This window comes from Chroicocephalus ridibundus, chromosome 4 (genome assembly GCF_963924245.1).
Source record: "Chroicocephalus ridibundus chromosome 4, bChrRid1.1, whole genome shotgun sequence".
Lineage (NCBI taxonomy): Eukaryota > Metazoa > Chordata > Aves > Charadriiformes > Laridae > Chroicocephalus > Chroicocephalus ridibundus.
The window spans coordinates 32987819-33008483 of NC_086287.1; the positions used below are offsets into that span (position 1 = coordinate 32987819).

General features: G+C 35.8%; 1 protein-coding gene and 1 long non-coding RNA gene across 5 annotated transcripts in view; one reads left to right on the top strand and one right to left on the bottom strand.

Moving 5' to 3' along the window:
- AKAP6 (A-kinase anchoring protein 6) overlaps positions 1-20665 on the bottom strand; it is a 292205-nt gene that overhangs the window by 94461 nt on the left and 177079 nt on the right. The gene's annotated exons all lie outside the window — the stretch shown is intronic.
- LOC134515713 (uncharacterized) lies at positions 15459-20464 on the top strand. Its single transcript, XR_010071080.1, has 3 exons — positions 15459-15548; positions 15658-15730; positions 19885-20464. It is a non-coding gene; the product is annotated as an uncharacterized LOC134515713 (long non-coding RNA).

Here is a 20665-nt window from a genome sequence, read left to right on the forward strand (position 1 = left end):
TGGCTTTGCATGACAACATAGAATGTCCTTTACTATACAGATCACTATATAACACGAAGGGGTAATCAGTGACAATACAAATCAATGAAAATACATTGTATTTCTTGTTAGACCTACATGTTAGAATGACCTTATTCTGAAGTGAAGAAAGAAAAGACAAGGGATAATGGCTGTTACTGTGGGAGGAAGGAGACTGAAAGGTTATATTGTATACAGAGTATCAAACGAGAGACTCAAAATTTATACCAATATACATTGGAGATGAGAACTCAACGGTAGTGTTATTCTGCTGCAAAATTTTTTTCTATTGGAATGTACTAGAATAAATATCACTGAATTGGTGTTGAAAGGAAAGTATTTTCAGACACTGTTTCCCAGGGAGCACAAGTCCTTTGTTTTGAACTATGTTACTGTAAGCAAACTATTCTGTGTTTTAAATATACAAATTATAATACATTCAGTTGAATTTGAATTATGAAAGTATCCTATCTGCCATTATCCTTTCTCTACAGTGATGTAGAAAAGTTATACCAGTGCCACACTAGACTGTAATTACTATAGAATTACATAAGAAATACGGACAGTTCAGTTCCTCTGCCATTAGTTGAACTTAAGCTGGATAAAAACATTGGTTGGACTAGATGATCTGAAAGGTCCCTTCCCATCTAGGCAATTCTATTCTATGATTGTTAAATTAAAGCACAAATTCCAATTTCAGCCAAACAAGGAAGTGGTCAGATGGTATTATGCAGCATGTAGACTTAGGAGGTTCACACATATATATATATATATATAAAATAGAAGTGCAAACTCAGCTGCACCATTCTAAAAGGATGCACATCCCAGCTTGGCGCTCTTTATATCTTCGTAATTGGTGAATTTCTTGAGAGATAAAATTGGGAGCAATTCCTAAAGTTGATCACAGTAGCATTTATGTGGTCGTATCTATGCCCTCAATCCTTTTTTGTTGATTTCTGTCACAATATTCTGTCTATCTCTCCACATTATAAAGTTGTGGAGAAGGCTTTATTACAGGATGTGAAATAGACTCTGCCTCTGTCACAGATGCAGCTACTGAATAAAATTATGTTGAGGAGTACACGGCTCAAAATACCTTCCACGGAGATGTACCTTACAGAAAGAGTTCTTTGGCAGGCAAGAGTTTGACCAAGGACTCTATACAGACAGGCTTGATCATCCACCACTCCATCCCCACAGCCAGCCAACAGGTCTTCTCTTGCCAAAAACGCTTAGGGTAGAAGCAGTACTTCTAAGATGTTGCCCTGGCATTTTAAATGGCCTTGTATAACAGAATCATAGAAACATTTAGGTTGGAAAAGACCTTTAAGATCATCGAGTCCATCATTTGGCAGTGTTAGGCTTGGACTTCAAGTGACTTCTTGGAAGTACTTCTTCTACTCTAAATGTAGGCATCTGTTTTTGTTCTTGAAGCAGGATGGTAACTCTTATCTTCTATTTTTTTTTCTTTTCTCTTTTTTCCCACCTCCCTTTGCATAATTAAGACAGGGACCTTGCTGCAGTTGACTGCTTGCTTAGTCTGCTGCCCTTACTGCTTTTGGTTCCCCTGCCTCTTCCATCCTTCATCTTGCACACTCTCTTCAGGACTGAATCAGATTAAAAAATAATCCTATATCATAAAATGAGTTTACTGAGAGCTGAACATTTGATAGGCCTATTACAAAGGACACGCTGTGTTTTGATCATGCAGGAAATTAATTCTGTTAATCAGGGTATGCTTGTTACCAGTTAAAATCTTAGCGAAGTGTTTTTATCATCATAAATCTCAGAAATGCTTTTATATTGGTAATAACTTTATCACTTTGTTTTCCAGTGTACTAAAACCATCACAACAATGTGAAAGCTCCACACAGAATGAGTAAAATTACAAGGCAACATTCTTACTTATCAAGGTACTTAAACTCATCGTAGACTTTAAGTAACAGCAGTAACGGCACAGTGAATTTTAAGCCTGTCCACAGGAGCCATAAAATGAAATTTTAGATAGAGTAGGGCTGTGTTATAACAAGACAGAACTTCAGGCAGTTCCCAGAGCGATCAGAAATAACAGAGAGGAAAAAAAAGAAAGAAAGAAAAAAAGCCTGTAAATAACAGCAAGACCTTTTTGCAGGGTTTCCCTTGGCTTTCAGAAATACGTAGTTTTTTTGCTGTTTTGTTATAAAGATTAGGAACATGACCTGTGACTTCAGGACTGCGGAGTGCAAATGCAATCAGTAGCACAGCCTCAGCAGCATTGTCTGATCAAATCCATGGAGGTCTCCTGATCATGCTGTTAATTTAAAATCTGGACCTCTGGTGTCTAATTCCTTACTGTCCCCCTGCCTTTGGTTCTGTTCAGTGTAACATTAAATACAACACAAGAGCATGCCATGCCCTGTGCATCCAGCAGATCTCAGCTGTGTACCCAGAGAAGTTCCCTATATCACAAATACCAAAAAGCATTGACGAAAAGTATGAAAGGATTAACCTCTCCAGAGACTTCCAAGACTGTGAATAGTTTCTGACAATAGCATCCCAAAATTGCAAGGTGAAAAAAAGTCCTTGTAAGAATGGGCATTGAACAATGGCCAGTATCTTTTGCTTCTTTTCTTGTCTTGCAGGTCTGCATCTCCAGCCTGCAGAACAGGAGAGTGACAGGCAGGATGGAAAAGCAGGGTTTGTCATAATGGGGGTCCAGGTGGGGAACAGGTTGCTCCGACAAGAGAAAGCGCTGGGATGGCAGAACAGTGCTTGCTAAAAGCAAGCAGAATGTACAAATTAACCAAGATGCAGATCCAGCCAAACCCATCAACATAACGGTTAGAGCACATGTCATCAAAACTGCCACATGCCTTCCAGCTCCTTCAGTGACACCTCTTCACATGCCACAAGAATGTAAGAGCAAACACTCCCATTCCTACACACCCAGAATAATTTGTCCTATTAAAGTAGCAATTAATCAGCACAACTTTTTGTCTTGGTTTCTTTCCTGTCCGGCAGAGAAAACAATTGGTTACAGGAGGTCAGATCGCAGATATGTTGTACTTAAACACAAGGTTGGATACCTTTCCAGGCCAGCCTTGAGATCCCCAAGTAGTCAAGAAGAGGAAAGACTAGTCAGACACAGAAAGTCTTTCCTCAATGTGCTAAAATTGTAAACTTAATCTTACTTAATTAAAACCTCCACTATTTGCACAGTTCTGATTATTCCTATCATTCCCTCTGTTTGCACTTTTCGTGCAATGAAGTGGCTTAAAAAGAGATTGTTAAAGAGTCTGCCTATCATCCAAAGCACTGATATTTCTAAAAGTCATGCACCTCTAAAAGGCTTGCGTACAAATCCCCATGGACAGGCAATGTGCCTAACTCAATCTGTAGGGCTGGGCATTCAAAATCGCCATGCCCTTAAGGTGAAAGGTACCAATGTTCAGAATTCAGGACAGCACATGTGTGTAAGAGAGATTCCAGAGTGATAGTGCACGTTCCTCCGCCCCTGTCTCTGCAGCAGATTGACATGTACATTTCTATTTAAAAATAATGAGGGAAGGTAGGTCTTGCAAAACCAATACCTCCTAGGGAAAACTACCCAACACATCCCAGGAAGGCATGACTGAGCTAATATAAAAATGTTACGGCCTTTTCCTTGGAAATTTTGCTCAGAGATCTACTTTGTGCATATTCTGGAGAAATCTCTTTTCTCACTGTTGGGAGCTGTACTGCCTCACAATGAAGTGAAACCTGATGACTTATTTGTAGAACGTGGCTTCCAAGTTAGCTGAATTTATTACATTGAAAAATCTCATTTGGAAGTAAATACAAGGTAATTATTTACTTCTTTAAACTTGCAATGTATGAATCTGAAGTTACTTTGGTAAGACACATTGACTTTTAGTTAATTTTACCACACTGTAGTAGTATTCCTGTTTTATGTTTTGATATCTTTTCATGAACAGAGATTTTTGTACAGTTCTGTTACTTAGTTGAAAGGAACCTACATAAAATGTAGAAATGACTATTAGGATGATGCCATATTACTGAAAAAATATAAAATCTTTTTTCAGTAATACTTTATCATTTGTAAACATGTTACATAGTATTTATTTTACGTAGTGCATGAACAGTTTGATTTTTTTCCAAGTAGCTCCATTTTAAACTTCTACATGCTTGAGAAATGTTTCATATTTATTGACCTAAACATTACAAATATACATATATATACGTTTAACCACTAGTTCCACGATTTCCTATACATACCAACTCACAAAATTGCAGAAGTTTTGAGATGAAGTCTCCTTTTGATTCAATATTTTGAGTCAAATATTTTGAGAGGCTCAATACTGTCAAATATTTTCAAGTCCAAACTTGGAAATAAGTGTACCTCAAAGATTCTCACTGAATACTTATTTGACTTGTTCTGAAATTGAAGGAGAGTCTTTCCATGCCTAGATAGTCTATTTGATGTTATATTTGATGGAAAAGTTTTCTTACTATGAAATATAAATGTTTTGGGGGTTTTTTTGTTTTTGTTTTTGTTTTGTTTGTGGGTGTTTTTTTTTAAATTAAGACCACTTTTTCTTTTCTCTTACTGGGGAGAATCTTTTTAGATATTGAAATATTAATGATACAAAATTGTGCAGATATGAACACAGGACTCTGCCTCCACTGCAAGATTAATTAAGAATAGGCAGACTATGAAGGATGATAAAAACTGCATGTTACTTAATTTATTTATTTAATAACAGCAGGGAAATGCAGGCTAAGTGTTTTTCTCTGTACATTATTTTTCCCATCGATATATATTATGTGATATATATATATATACACATATATGTGGCTTTTGAGGAAAATTAGAACCAGAAAATTCAAAAAGGAATTTTGAGGAAATTTTAAAAAATATTATTAATAAAAATTTTAGCAATCCTTGTAGCAACGGCAAAACATGTAGCTTAATACGTTGATTTGTACAACTGCCTTGCCATGTATAAAAAGCAGGCACAGACTACTGCTCCTTTATTTATTATCCTCAGATGAGGAGGCTCTTGAAGTACCTGACACCTACTGAGGTAGAGGGAACTGTAAAAAGATAACTGTTTTAAACATAAAATATTTGTATTGCTGAGAGGTCAGCTTTGCCGCTGCTGACTTCATTGCAATTTGCATACTATTAAAGCATTACCCATAATGTTTGTAAAATTTAATTTTAAAGCTATGCTGTTAAAGATGTTTGCTGAATTGTAAGCACCTAGGACATTTGGGAAATTTGTTAACACTTTGATAGTTACAGCATTTCTGCCTCACTTTGCTTTTTATTTAACCCCCCCACAAACACACACTTACTATTCTCTTCTTCCATTTTACGGCAATGAATCTCATTTTAATGCAAGCTGAGACACTTAAAAACCCCCAAGTATACTGCAACAGTACAGTAATGGAGATAACTTCCCTTTTTATTCTCAATATATTTAAGTTTGTTAAAAATGTCACTAACTTATTTATTTACTTTTTGCTGGGGGCTGAGATCCAATTATACTCCTATAGACTAGAGGTGATGGTTATGATTTTCTACTTCACTCTAATACAGGCTTTCTCATTAAATCTCACAGCTCGGTAATCACAGTCATCACATTTGTGTTTCAGTGCTGCATTCATGCTCACATTCTCTTCCCCTGGATTTCCATCCTCCTTCTCTCCCCTCCTCCCCCAAGATCTTTATTTACTCCATGGCAGAAACTGCAAAATTAAAGATGTATAATGTGCAGATACAATCTTTGCTTCCTTTGCTCTGCCAGACTAGCACTTCACTCTAAAATACACTTACTTTGGGAAGTACTGATATTAACTCGGTTCCTGTAGTACGTGAACTACCGTTCCCCTTTGAAGTACTATAGAAAAGTTGTCCTTAGATGATAATGGAAAGGATGGAGTAAAGCAGGAACGACAAGAATTACTTTACATACTAATAACAACAATTTAGTTATCAAAACAGTACAGAACAAGCATGCCTTTATACTATGCTTTAAAAAATTTAGCTTCCTAGGGTTCTAATAGTCTTTTCCTATGGTTCAGGAATGCACAGTAGCACTCAGCCCAGTGCCTGTATCCTTATTTCAAAGAGAATCATTCAAACCGACATCCACCCTGTCAAGAATCTTGACTTTGAGCTGCTAATGCAGAATAAAAATCAATATAAATTTTGATCATTTGATGAATATTTACTTCTTTCTTTGGAGCCTGGGGATTTAGAATTGAAAACTGCTGAATCAAGTCATTTTATTTTTTTGTGTTTGTGCCAACACCAATTTACTACCCCTCCTGAAAGTTCCTGAACAAGATGTCTCATGTGGCATACATGTTGGTTTTTCCTGTCAATCATAACTGTGTGCCAGTAGGGAACCATAAACATTTTCCTTTCATATTCTTAGTTCTCCAAAAAGGAATATTTTGATTGCTTCCCTGGAAAAGGTAAACTTGTCTTATTTAGTCATACTGTAGAATGCCTATGTCTGTTTTTCTAGGACGGCTGCTGTGCCTAAATTGATACTATCTATTAAACATTTTCTTTTCAGTATGAGTTGCTTCATACAAAAAACCAGTTTATAATCACTGCAAATAAAGCTTAGTAACACAAAACAGATAAAGATCTACACAGACGTTATTACCTCCCCTATACATTTTCTGAAAAAATGCATGAAAATTCTGACCAGTATAATTTGCACCAAATCTTTGTGAAAATGAAGATAGCAGGAGATAAATAGATCCCACAAGCAAGCAATTAAGATGCAACTCTAGTTTGCATTTCATCTTAAAAAGAAATGTACCTTCAATCTTAATAAAATGAGCTTCTAAAAAATGTATATGTAAAGCTCCTATGTTTCCATAGCGATTGGGGAGGGGGGCCGAGGGAAAAGGAAAAACGATGCTTCTAAATTTGAAAAAGACCTAGATTAGTTTAACAAGAACTGTAAATGCAAGCAATTTTCATCTTGCAAAATTTTTTTATATATGACTCAGTGGCAGACGGGCTTTATCTTAAGGAGCAATTTTGTTGGTCTCTTATAAATTAAATAAAAGTGGCAGCAGCTGTCTTTCAGAAGGCTGATATAGGCTTGTATAGTCATATGATATTATGTAGACAGATGTTTTAAATAAAATAAAATATTTAGATTGCTAGATACCTTGCTAGATACAAAGGCAATTATAGGATGTCTTTGTTAAATTAAATTTCTCATTCTTCTGAGAAGAAAGAAAGGGAATTGTCCTGGAAACTGTACCAACAGGAAATGATCCTATATCTAAAACAGCTGGAGACTGTAACTAATATAAATTTACTTGAAAATAAAAATGCTGTATGTCTCTAGAGACATGCAGCAACATGCAGTAAAAACAGATGCGATATAAAATTATTTTTAAAAACCTCTGTTTATATACATATAAAATATTAGATATGATCCATTCATGTAGAGAGACTGTTCAAGGCTAAGACAAAGTAACAGAACAATTAAAGCCCTACAATGTAACAAAAGTGATCTGTCTTTTCTAACAATAAAAACTTTTTTCACAAATGCTGCCTTTTCAGAAACATGTTAGACACCTTACTTTGACAAGGATTCTAATGTGATAACACTTTATTGCATTATCAAGACAAAATTTAGTGGAAACCTTTTATCTCAGCACTTTAAGGCAGATTTTGATTAACATCGATGTTATGTGTGTCAAAGCTCCAAAAATAACTTTAAAAGAAAAGCCAACATGCAGCACTCAAATTCTTTAGTTACTGTATTTAGGAAAGCTTTCCACAGTGTAAAAGGGAATTTTGCCAGAGTAAAGACTGAACAATTTGGTCTTATGTGAACCCTTTAAAAAATATACCACATATTCTAGCCCATGACTATCTACTGCGACTCAACCTATTTGCTCTTTCCATTTTTATTGAAAACGCCACAGTAGAACAGACTGCATTCTGTGTACTTGTAGTTGTTTTATTCTTCCCCAAGACCTCTGTTACAAACTTGTCATGACTCCAGGCCCAAACCTGCACAGCTGATTTGGCTAAAGCACCTAAGGTCTTCACTTACTTATAAAGCAAACATTCTGGGAGGAGTACATATGCCAAAACTTAAGAATAAGAACTTCACGGGTGTGCCTCTCAAATCACCACGGACAAAAATCCATCCACATTTGCATGGTCGCCTTCCTCCTTGTTCCCTAATAAAAGGATACTGTAGAACCACTTGTTTATGATGCTTTTTATGTAATATTATTTTGTAATTTGACCAATGAATTAAACGTTTTTTTCTCTCTCATACCTAAAAAAACCACCCCAGCTAAATAAAACCAAAACTATATTACAGTCCCTACGCAGCAAAAGAAGTAAATGGTGTTAAAGATTCCTTTCAGAAAGCTTCAGGTTGGATTGCTTTCATTTTTTCCAATAGCCTTAATTGGCTAAGTGCCTTTGGGCCAACAAATACCCAGAGAGACCTAAGCTCAGTAATCTTGTAAATACAATGATTTCAACAGATTTTCATCAAAGACATGACCATTACACAAAATACTGCCTGTTTGGTGCTGTATCATTTCTCATTTAGAATGTAGTTAAAATCGACAAATTAATATAAGATTTATTGTTACAGTGTTCTGTGCTACCAAGAGTCCAACAAACGGGGCATGTTTAGCTATTTTTACTTAAGTTTAGACGTTTTGCTTTAAGTTTGGATGTGGACAAACATTTTAATTTCACAAGGAAAAGGAGCCAGGTGCAAAGCAGACTGAGAGTAGCAAAATCACCCCTCTCAAGATGTGGATGTCCAAAGATGGCATATGTGTGTCACAAATGTTCATGTGACTATACAATTGCAGAATTTAATCTTTTTCCTTCAAACAATATTAGGAAGTATAACTGAGATGACAATAACATATCACAGTATAATATGCATACCCGATACATCTTTTTATTTTAACACCTGAACCATGAAAATGTGACTTTTCTGCAGCTACAATAAGATGCATATTGACTCAAGGAATCTGCGGTTCAATTACTACAAAAAATATCTGTCAAGGGAACACCTTAGTTAAAAGATGCATATTTCCAGTAACCATCAATAAGACAATACTTTGCGGCCATAGAGTACACGTAAAAAAAACATTATACTGTTAAAGAAGTTGAGTATTACTACATGGGGACTCTGGGCACTCAGATTATGATAGACCTTAATCTGTTTCCAGAGACTAAAAAACTGTGAGTTCTAAAGCATCTAATGACCTTACAACATGATGTGGGACACAGCCTTCTTAGAAGTTAAAATAGCAACAAAAATCATTACGCACTGATTAATCAAAACCCAGGAGAGGTCACAAACTGATAACTCATAAGTCAGGGGTTGCTACAATATTTTAAATGCAGTTTGGTAAAAGGGTTTTATTCTAATCTCACAAATTCCTTAAACAGATTGATTGATGCTGCAAAGATTTTTTTTGCTTTTGTCATAGCATTAATTAAAATGGAGGCATTAAGCCCAAGTGTTACAATAGAATATTACAGCTTTTATTAACAAGCACAGTCAATCTATCATACAGATAGTCAACAACCACTGTAGTGGGATGGTCTAAGGCCTAAGAACATTTTTAGCTGGAAAATATATAGGTACAGGTGAGAGATCCTGATAACATAGCCACAGGCTGACCCTGTGCTCCAGGTTCTTTTTGCTAAGCATGGTTGAAAACTGACTCTCTAGTGGTCTGTTTCCACAGAGGCCACATGGGAATTATGCTTGGAGACACTTTTGCATTACATGTATGAACAAAATTTGGATCCTACCATAGAACCCTACATCCATTCTTCAACTGTGTGTCCAAAGCAACAAAAGTTAGCATGCTTTTTTTGGATTTTGGTTTCATTATAACTGAACCATCAATATCGTATTGGAGTAGGCTCAGATTAAAAGTTCAAGTCTTGGAGCTATCAGGGATAATTACCATAGAAAGTTGTATGGTAGCAGGACATTACGGTCTTGTTTATGGAGCTTAGGTAGAATTTCCAATCAGCATGATTGCATCTATTTCTAGTGCTTTGTTAATCGCTTCCTGAAGCTGCTCATTAAAAGCTCCTGTGTCAACACGTAATGCCGTGGTGGCTGAAACAGAGATTGGGAATACAATCACATCTCTTGGCTTGGCTGAGAAGTACACTGCAATGTTGCACACTTTATCACAAATGCTCCTTTCCCATTTGATAAAATGCCTTACCATGTCATGGAACAGTGGTCATTTATTTCAGAGGAACAAGCTGAATCTTCACCACTAAACACTGGATGTGAGCAAACATCATTCTATTTTTGTCTCCCTCAACAATGGAATTGCAGTGAGACCCAAGTACAGCAATTTAACATCTCTCTTACAACAGCCACAGAAGTGATGACAGCCCTAGACAATAATCACTTGCCAATACCATAGTACTTACCTACCAACTGTGAAAGCTCTCATAGCCGTAGTCAATAATTGAACCGACCAATTCCACTGTGCTGCATGTGATTGGCGATATTATCCCTTTAAGTGTGTTATTTAAGTTTGCAATGCAGTTAATTGAAACCCTACTAGATGCAAATCAAAAGTTTCAGCCTTAATTGAGATATTTTGAAAATTGAACCCATTGCTTCAGGCAGGTGCTACATGAGATTCCATTAATATAGGTAATTAACATTAGCCTCTGCTTTAATTAACATGCACACTTTAATTAGTAAAGCATTAACCAACATTAAAAAATCTGATCTTCATGCATCACAAAAACTGCGAAGTTATGACTATGTTATTTTTTTCCAAGACTGTAAATCATACAATGTCTCAATTCTTTTTTTCTTTAAATACATCAAAATATTTTAAAAAGATAAATATACATATAAAATGTACATCCTTGAACATTTAAATTGGTGGTAAAATTTCTTAAGAATATCTAAAATATGAAGAAAGCTCACATAATACTTTGAGACTTCTGTCTAAAATTTATAAATGTCTACATTTTATATATATGTGTGTATGTGTATCTAAATAGTTGCTTTATAAATGAAAATAATTCAGTTGTAATCAGATCCACTGCTCACCGTTAATTCTATGGCAGAGTCCAAGACAGTATTTTCCAGAGCTGGCATTTTAAAAATAAACATCCTGTCAACAGCACTAGCTTTGTTTCCCATCTTGCTTGTTCTAACACATACCATTTTAACATCATGCTGCTCCCCAGAGTAAGTAAGCCTATGACTGCAAACACATGTTTGCAAACGAACTGAACATCTTCTTGAGTCTGCTCAGAGCCTTAAACAACATCCTCAAGAACTATCCTGTTGCTCCAAAAGTTTTTGTCTTACTGTGTCGCAAAGCCCACTACTGAGTTTATAATCTCTGGGAGTTCAGGTCACTGGGGAGCTGTAGTGATATAACTGAGCTGGTTCAAAATCAGCCTTTCTGCAGGTCCATTTACAGCTCTGCAAGCTCTCTAAGCGAGGGAACTTGAACAAGCGCAGTTAAACTCCTGCTTTCAAACCAAATACAGGAATATTTCTTTGATACAGACAAGGTCTTTACGACTATGCACTGTTTTATTTCGCATCTGAAGTTAAAATTCTTATTTAGAAGTATAGTATGTTCCCAGACATACCTAATATAAGAAACTCCATCCAAGCCTGTGAAATTAAACGGTGCAAGCTCCAGCTTAAATATCCTTCTTTAAATAAAATTCAACATTAGTATCTTTCAAAATACATTTCCAAACAATGCAAAGATACCTTCATCTTCCTAATCCTTTCCTTCTGTTATACATTTACCCATACGATCCTGACAGCTTTGCTTTAAATATGGTTAAGTTCCATTTCTACAAGCTCGTTATTGCCACAAAGATTTCTGATCCACTCACTTTATTTCCTGGGTTTCCCTTCTCAATACATAGAGGTGGAACATATATCAATTATTGTTATACAGTTCTCATAATAAGATGCTGGATGTTTTGGCTTGCATAATACAGTCAGTTGAAACATAGATCTCTCTACAATTTCTGCACGTTCTGAACCTCCACTGCATTTGGCAGTGAAAGGAATGGACGATGTTAAAGGACTATATGCTCTATTCATATTGCCTCCAAATATCTGCGGATCTCAAAGACAGCATGTACATGTGCAGAGAAAAGAGTATGTCCTTTCTGAAGCTCCTAGAAGTACCACATCAATGTCACATCAGGGTTCTATTTGTTTCTTTTTGTTGAATGGGAAAGAACTTTCATGAAAGAAACGTGAAGACAAAAAAAAGCTTTAAAACTGGAAAGATTCACTTAATCAATTTTAAGCACTTTTTCTCCATGGGAATAAATCCTCCATTGTGTTTCATATTCGTAACACACACACACACACATATCAAATGTAAGGCTTTCCAGACACTGAATCTACAATGCTTCCAGCTAAAAAAAAGCTAGATCTCTTTGGTGCAATTTGCCAGATTTTGTGGGATTCTGCAGGACATATTGTAGAATTTTGACCATTTTCCCTGAAATTAAAAGAGCATTACAGCTAAAAGAATACTTTGCTGCGTGCTCTTCATGGCAGGCTGTTTAATTCCCTATATTTTATATCCTGCAAAACCACAGCTGGACTGAAACCAACATAAATAGTCAAAATCTGTCCTGACTTTCATCTGAGTAACCCAAAGAGATCAGGAAACTATTGTTTTCTGTAAAGCAATGTGACAGCACTTTTAAAACAGTGATTTTCACAATACAGAGTTCTTCAAGGTCTGTGCATATTCAGATTTACATTCAATACTGAATGAATCCACAAAATAGGCTTTTTGTCTTATTTACTTGGTTGAATTTAGCTACATATTTTCTTCCCCTGGGGAGTAACAAAGAAACAAGAATAAAATATGTAAAGAAAGTGCTTAAAAACCTCTAAGCAGCATCTTGAGAATCAAGGTAGTCTCATCCTGGGGTGGAGAACCCACAGTGTATCGACCACACAATGATGAAAGAGCCACAGAAACCCCTGTTCCTCTGTAGAACAAGCAATAACTCTGCAAAAGCCCAGCTCTTCTATAGCTCCATCAGAAAATAATCCTCAGGTTGTCATTGCAACATAATTAAATAGCTGGCTCTACCTACCACTCTTTCACTTTTTCAGAGGAATCCTCCCTATTGTTGGGCAATGGGGGCAACAGGAGGATACAATGAGAAACTTCAATTTTGATTGCAGTAATCTTCTGCAAATGTTGTGGGGTTTTGGTGACAAAGAGTTTCTGATTGCTTTCACAGCTGGCCATACTACCTACATGAGCCTGAAGTTAGGGTGATGGATTTTACAAACACTATACTCTTCATTAGTCCTGATACCACAAAGTTAAAATAGACATGCTTCCCTTGTAATATCAAACTAAAAGTTGGGAATAACCGACCCAGAAATTCTACCACATTAAAATCAGTTCTTCATTCACCTCTGCCACCATTGCTGATTTTCCTTAAGTAAACTTGTTCAGGGTCTTATTAAAAATGAACAGCTTAAAAGAGTCCTAATGCAGTAAAAATACACATATCATACAATATTATAAATAAGCAACTTCTTTTTTTTGTTCCCTAGTGAGGTCTTGAAAGTGCTACCATTCAAAATCTTCTAGCACCTCCAGCAAAATAGGCTAAACCTAGAAAATGAAGGATGGGTTGTATTCTGTCAAAGTCAGTGGCAATTTTCTTATTATTTCAAGCAAGCAAAATATGCTATTACAAATCATGTGACCAAAAAAAAAATATATATAAACTCATAATTTCAAAGATATGGATTCCTGACACCAATATTCTACATATTTTTAAGATAGCTAGAGAATGCATACAGTAGCATAACTATTGTGACATTGGGTTGCAAGAAAAGAAAAGTTTGAAAGCAAGTGCAGAGGTGTCAATGTTTTTCAGAGGTTACAGGAAAAATTGAATTTTACTACTCTAAGAATAATGCTGTCCCTTTTTATCACGAGGAAGACAGGACAATATCGGGTTTGGTTAATAACTTGAGCTGGAACTTGAAATGTCAGCCTTGCTTCTTCAATACCACTGCAGGAAGGAAGGGCTGGGGACATCACATCTCTTTTGTTCACTGTGGGAAGTGGATTTTGCCTCCCTGGACTAGCTACTGCTTCTTCTACACCAGCTTCTTCATTTGCAGCTATAAGTTTCCCATGACTTAGACCCAGACAACTGCAGACAGTAGGGTCATGGCTACCATAGGCAACCACCTACTTTGCATTGTGCTGAGAGCCATCCCTGAAGCTTTCTGTTCTTTTTCTAACAGATGGTCTAATAAAAGATATTAATCTTTGTCTCCCTTGTCTATAGTTCATAACTTGTCCTTACACACTAAAGTTATGAGCAGTCTTGCACCATATAGAGTTTGACATGTTCTGAAACACTACTTTAAACATGCCTGGAACACTTCTGTAATTGCTAAAAGGAAAATGTGCATGATAGGCAGCACTCGATGTCCTTTTGTTAAGAACAATGACTTTTCTTAGGCTGTGAAAATACACAGCTAATATCCTTTATGAACCAGAATGATAACTGTTATTTTTGTCTGGTGGAGGTTTTTGAGTAATTTGGAAAATGTGACTTACACTTACAAAAGCCACGATGAATATGAGAATGCAGCTTTGAAGTTAACTCACTAAAACAATTTTGAAAACCTACATTTTACTTTTCTATGTTTAAAACGCCATAATATAAAAGACACTGGAAGATTAGAAACAATCACTCTGGTAGGCACTGTATTACATGGCACGTCATTTACAGAGCCACTTTTTTCTTTTTAAAAGATGGTAGAGCCGTGCACCTTAGCATGTTCCCAAATGACAGTGTATCCTTTTAGTGCGAGTTTATAATTCCCAATAGTATCCATATCGATTTGATATAAACTATTTCTAATAAGATAAAATCAACCCTGAACTTAAAATCCTACCACAAAGTAAGAACATTCCACTTAAATGTTGATTTTATTTTTTCCTGTGCTTGCATGGAGTCCTGGAAAGAGACCTTTCTGTTGATCTTGCTGCTTGCCAATACTGACATTCCCTATTTGTGTCTCTGGCAGAACTTTTGTTCGCCACTTGATTTGCTGTCCTATTGAGACATTACCACCAGCATGGGGAGTTTGCTGCCGTACTCACAGACCCTTTCTATTTCCGTTTTTCTTCTTACACGTGCAATGAGAACACCAGCCTTAAAAATCCTCTGTAATCAAGTTATATATTTTCCTTCACTACATATAAAAAATAGAGAAGCTCAATATTTCGCATCAACAAATATATTTACTGGCTACATTTCTGCTTAGTTTGTTTAATGGCTAATAATTTCCTAACAAAGTTCAAACACAGTACACTAACTCCATTCGAGGAGGAGACTTTCTGCAAGAAGTGGAAATACCCCAGGATTCATTTGCATTTTGCATCTCTTTAGACAAAAAATGGAAAAGAAATTACAGAAACTTAGCAGAAACTTTGGAGAAAAATTAAAGGTAGGTAAGTTTTGATCATGTATTTCTTCTTGCCAATTGACATACATAATAGAAAATGGTAGAGAATAGGTTAAACAGTCTAAAAGGATTTTAACCTTAAATTTGACAGAAGCTAAATGGCTGTGACATTGGGTTCTTCTACTTTATTCCAGCTAGTAATCCACCTTCAAAGTTCCTGTCAGGTAAATGACCTTGTATTTCATTAACTGATAATTAAATGGATTTATTCCACTAACGGTTTTAATTAAAATGCTAGAAATATTGATTACCCCTCTCATCCTTATTCCCCCAGATGAAAAAAAGGTTTTAGGAATGTTTATTTAGAGAAGACAGAGAATTAAATTAGATTGAATCTCTATGAGACCTGAAGACTGGTTCTTTCATTTCTGCTGCTCAAGCAGAAAAAGGTTTCAATTTTTTGATGTTTGATTAATTATTTTGAAATCCATTTATGCTTACCTTGGTGTTTAATTAAAAATGTCATTTTTAGCATAATTTAATTGGCTATCTGTGGAAGACTAACTTCGAACTTATATTTAAAAAATGTTGTTTTTTTTTAATTTGGGGTAAAAGAAACTTTTTACTTATTTGCTTTTGCTGTAAAGGTATCATCTCATGAATGAAGAACTAAGAAGGGCTGGAGCTTAACTGGATTTTCCACATTTGAATATGAGGATACATATGCTTATGAGTAATGCATCTTTATTTGGCTGTACACTTGAATCCATTTCCAGTCATTTAGAAACTCTAATCTAACAAATATGGAGTGTGTGCCTCCAAATATGTTGGATTTATTGTTACTGACATTAACCAAACTATCTTCAGTGTGTCCAGAAACGCTTTCAGTATGGGCTGGTATCCTTTTGCAAATAATTTAATATACAGTACGTAGTACTGAAAGAAAGCATTCAGTTCCATTTATAATCAGCAAACTAATATTAGAAAGGAACACTAACTTTAAATATTAATTGAAAATTTATCTACTTAATTTTGCTCACACAAACGTGTATTTCACTGTTCTTATACTCCATTGTCTTACCTACCAAAAATTTCTATGGAAGCCATTAATCCACTGAAGAACCAACTTTTTTTCTTAACTATAAAGAAGATTTAAATCAAACTGGTTTGTATCTTTTCAATACCAATTAGGGGTATGTTGCGGTCTTATAAAGAACATATTTTGTAACCACTTACTAGCTCTAAAAAATTTGACCTAGAATATTCTATATGGAAAGCGACAGTACTTTGATAATAAAAATGCAAAACCAATAACTAAAGCCCTAATTCTGTAAAACACATGCATCAAGTGCATCACCTGTCCCATTGAAGAGCAACAGGATTACTCCCTCAGTTACCCCTACAAGTGGTAGACCTGCTTAAAGGCTTTGGTGGCTCAAGACCTTCACACCTACGTATTTTTTCCTTTTGTGTTATTTACTTGTGAATTGGATGTTACATAAATATGGGGTCAAAATCCTAAGAAAAAGCTCACTGTTATGGAAAAACTAGTTGCAGTAGGTTATTTCATTTCCAGTCTGAAGAAGAAGATAGGTCTCCTCTGCAGACAGATATGACACTGGACTCTCAGGTTTGTCAAAAACACATTAATGATCTATTTTATGCAGTCAGTATAATTTATATTTCTCCCCTCTTTCTTCAAGTGTTTAATGAAGAAAAATTTCATAGCCTGATTCAGAGCCCAATGAATCAATGAAAATATCCTTAATCAAAATATTTGTCCCCAGAACTCCATTTCTTTACAGTTATTTTAAAATGTCATGTGAGCCTGAAATACAGTTAGGTGACAGTCGCTTGTGTACAGTCATGACTCATTTAAGAATGGGGTGGCTTAAAGGTCTTCCCAATGATTTACTGTCCAAAAGTCATCCTTGCTTTTTAACAAATAACTGCAAAAAGCAAGCGAAAAAAGCCCCAAACCAGCTTGTGCGTTTGTGAGCTACAGAAGATTTAAGAAGTTGAGGGGTTGAAGAAGATGAATTGTGTAGCATGATGCTGCTTGACTGAAGTCAGTGGATGTTCCACTCCCCTGATGTGCTCATTGTTACATTTTCAAAGCGCTGCACGTGGTTTTACTCATGCAGCTTTCCATGACGTCAGTGCCAGTCCAGCAGCCAGCACACCAAGTCAGGCTCCTTCCCGCAAACGCGTACTCGTGCAGGAACTTTATTCATACGGCCCTCTTTCCGAATTCATGGCAGCTACTCCAGTGGTGACTCATTTCCACACGTATAGGTTTGTAGAGTGCGGCTGTTAATGCTCTTCACTCTAACTGTGAAAGGGAATGGTAAAGTTGGACCTACCAACTTTGACAGACTATGTACTGTTCCAGTGAAGGCCTGGCAAGTCTTTCAGTCAAGATTCTGCTTCTTTGACATACCCAATGCTACAACATATTCCTGTCACCTTTCAGAGAAGGACTAAAGAACTTGGTTATAGCATTTAATTTCTGAGTTACTCTTCTATTGCTGCTTTCATTTTCATTACTGTGAATGTGGGGAAATAGAGTATTATGTTCTTTTCATTTAATTTTCTGTTATTAATATTTAACAGGATCATTTTGCCTTATTTGGTTACATTTTCTATTTTATTGTTCAAATTTATTAAATTGCAGAGAACCTTTTACCACATGGTGCCTATAAATTAAAATTCTGACAGCGATGATCTATTGGGTGTTTTCCATGTCTACTTTCAATGATAATTTCCAAGGAAAATGCAAAATAAAAAAACATCACTGTATATTAGTAACTTGGATGTCCACGGACAAAAGAGAATTGAAAACATGTGGAAGCTTTTCAGCAAAGAGAAATCACTATGCAAAACTACAGAAATTACCCAAGCAAATCCATGTAAAAATGCTGCCTTTACTATTGCTACCATTGGGAGCAATTGAATTGGTTTGTTTTCAGAGACATGTGAAATAATTTTTAAAGATACACATGGCATAGGTTTTACTGCCTTTTTTTCTGAACTTTGAGAAAATAGCCAAGATGAATAACTTTATTTTTAACACTGATATATGACACATTTTAACCTGTCTACATACAAAAGTAGTGCTGTTAACAACTGCAACTTTCTTCAAGTATGCTATGAATCACTGTATTCCTTTTCCCTTTTTTCATGCACCATTGCCACTATCTTACCTTCAGCGGTTTTGCTAGATTTCAATGAAGATGGAACCAGAGGGCACACATTAGAATTTTATATCAGTTCAAGAAGGGGAGAGAAGAAAGACATATGAAGCTAGAATGACATTCATTGAAGGTTCCCTAGGGAAGATAACACATGTTTTTGTCTTTCACCTGCTAGGCATGCTAAATCAGTGCAATGATAAGCTAATTTATGAAATATATTTCATTGAAACCTGGACATCTTTACTGTTGCTAGTTTGGATATCAGCTTTTCAGAAATAAAAGACACCTAATTTAAAAATTGTTAAAATACTGGTTTTCTTAGGTAATGCTAACAATGTATGTTCACTGGGGCTCTGGATTTCAGTGCGTAAACATTTCAAAAGCGGTTAGGATTAGGTGAAAGTTAAAATTTACACTCACTGCTCCTTTGAAAAAGGAGTAGCTTGCTTTCAAAACCAAAACAGGACCGTACCCTGTTTTTTTAAAATGTACTGAAACAAAAGCACAGTAGCTGTAAGAACGGTGAAAGTGTGTCTTATCAAAACAATGGCTCAGCCACCTTCCATAACAGATGTGTAGCAATCCAAGACTGAGTAGTTCCTTTCCTGTCAAGGCAGTATAGGCTGCCTTTTGTTCCTCACAGAGCCCAACACATAAAAGCTGAGTCTTCAGGAGGGACATTTAGGCTCCCCGTGTTCAGGGACTGCACGCTAGAAGATTTTAAGACTTTTTTATTTCAATTATGGGAAAATGTATTATATTGCCGTTAATGGAACATAATGCTAACGTAAAGCTCTACTATTTACTTCACTACCAAAAAGAACACTGGAAAATGTTGTGCTACTTCTGGTTTTGTTTTTTGGTTGGTTTTTTTTTAGTGAACAAGAACACCTCAACACTTCATAGTCCTCGCTCAACACAAACACACAAGGAATTTAGAGACAGTCCATAATGCAGATGTAGAGACATACAATTCAAAAAGCGTGTACTAATGAGGTTAAATTTTATAAAGTAACCTAGCTGTCTTACAGATAATTGTGTTTAATTTTAACAGTTTCATGATCAGACACAGATGTGAGCATAATATCAAAGAGGATTTAATGCTTACAACAGTTATATCTCGTAATTTATTCTATTTATAATTTTGGTGTTGCATTAACAATTATCTTTTTTTTTTTTAACAGTATTCCAAGCAAAGGTTTTAAAATATATATATATCCTGAAATATTGGGCACAGGAGTCTTACACACTCTTCTGGCTGTACTACTGGGACTTAAATATTTTCTTGTTCTGAAAAAAAAGAAGCTTGGAGAAATTGGAACATCCAGGAGCTCAACCACCATTAATGCATACAGTTATCTTCACTACTTCCAGAACTGACGACTGCACTTCCCAAAACCTTTATCTTTAATCTGCCCTTCGACTGCAGTGTTTGTTGGCCCCAATAGAGAGAGGAACTTTAGACTCATGAGCAGCTTCAGCAAGGTCAATGAGGCAACATACATGCTTTAAGTTTTAGTGCATGTTTAAGCATTTCAGTGAATTCATGCCACGGTCTTTTTCTGAACATTTATGCAAGAGGTAGGAGAAAATGTGTCAGTTAAAGCTCCCCATTCATTGTGGGGGATGAATAAAATCTCTTTTGCTCAGTCAAGTTTCCCTCGGTGTTTCCACATCTTTTCTGATGTGCTCTCTGCACTGCAACATTTTCTTTTTACTGGTAATTCATTTTGAAGCTTTCAAGACTTAGTTATACCCATACTAATTTTTATTAATCAAGCAAGAGCATAATTCTCACCAAGTTTTATTTATTATTCCTCAATATTGATTTAATACCTTTTAAAATGGTTGAACTAAATCAGCCCAAATTTTTACCACCTTAATTCAATTTCCTTTGTGAGAACCTTTCAGACGCCGAGTGTCTCTAAATGATATCTTCAACCCCTGCAGTCTGCTGCACATTGA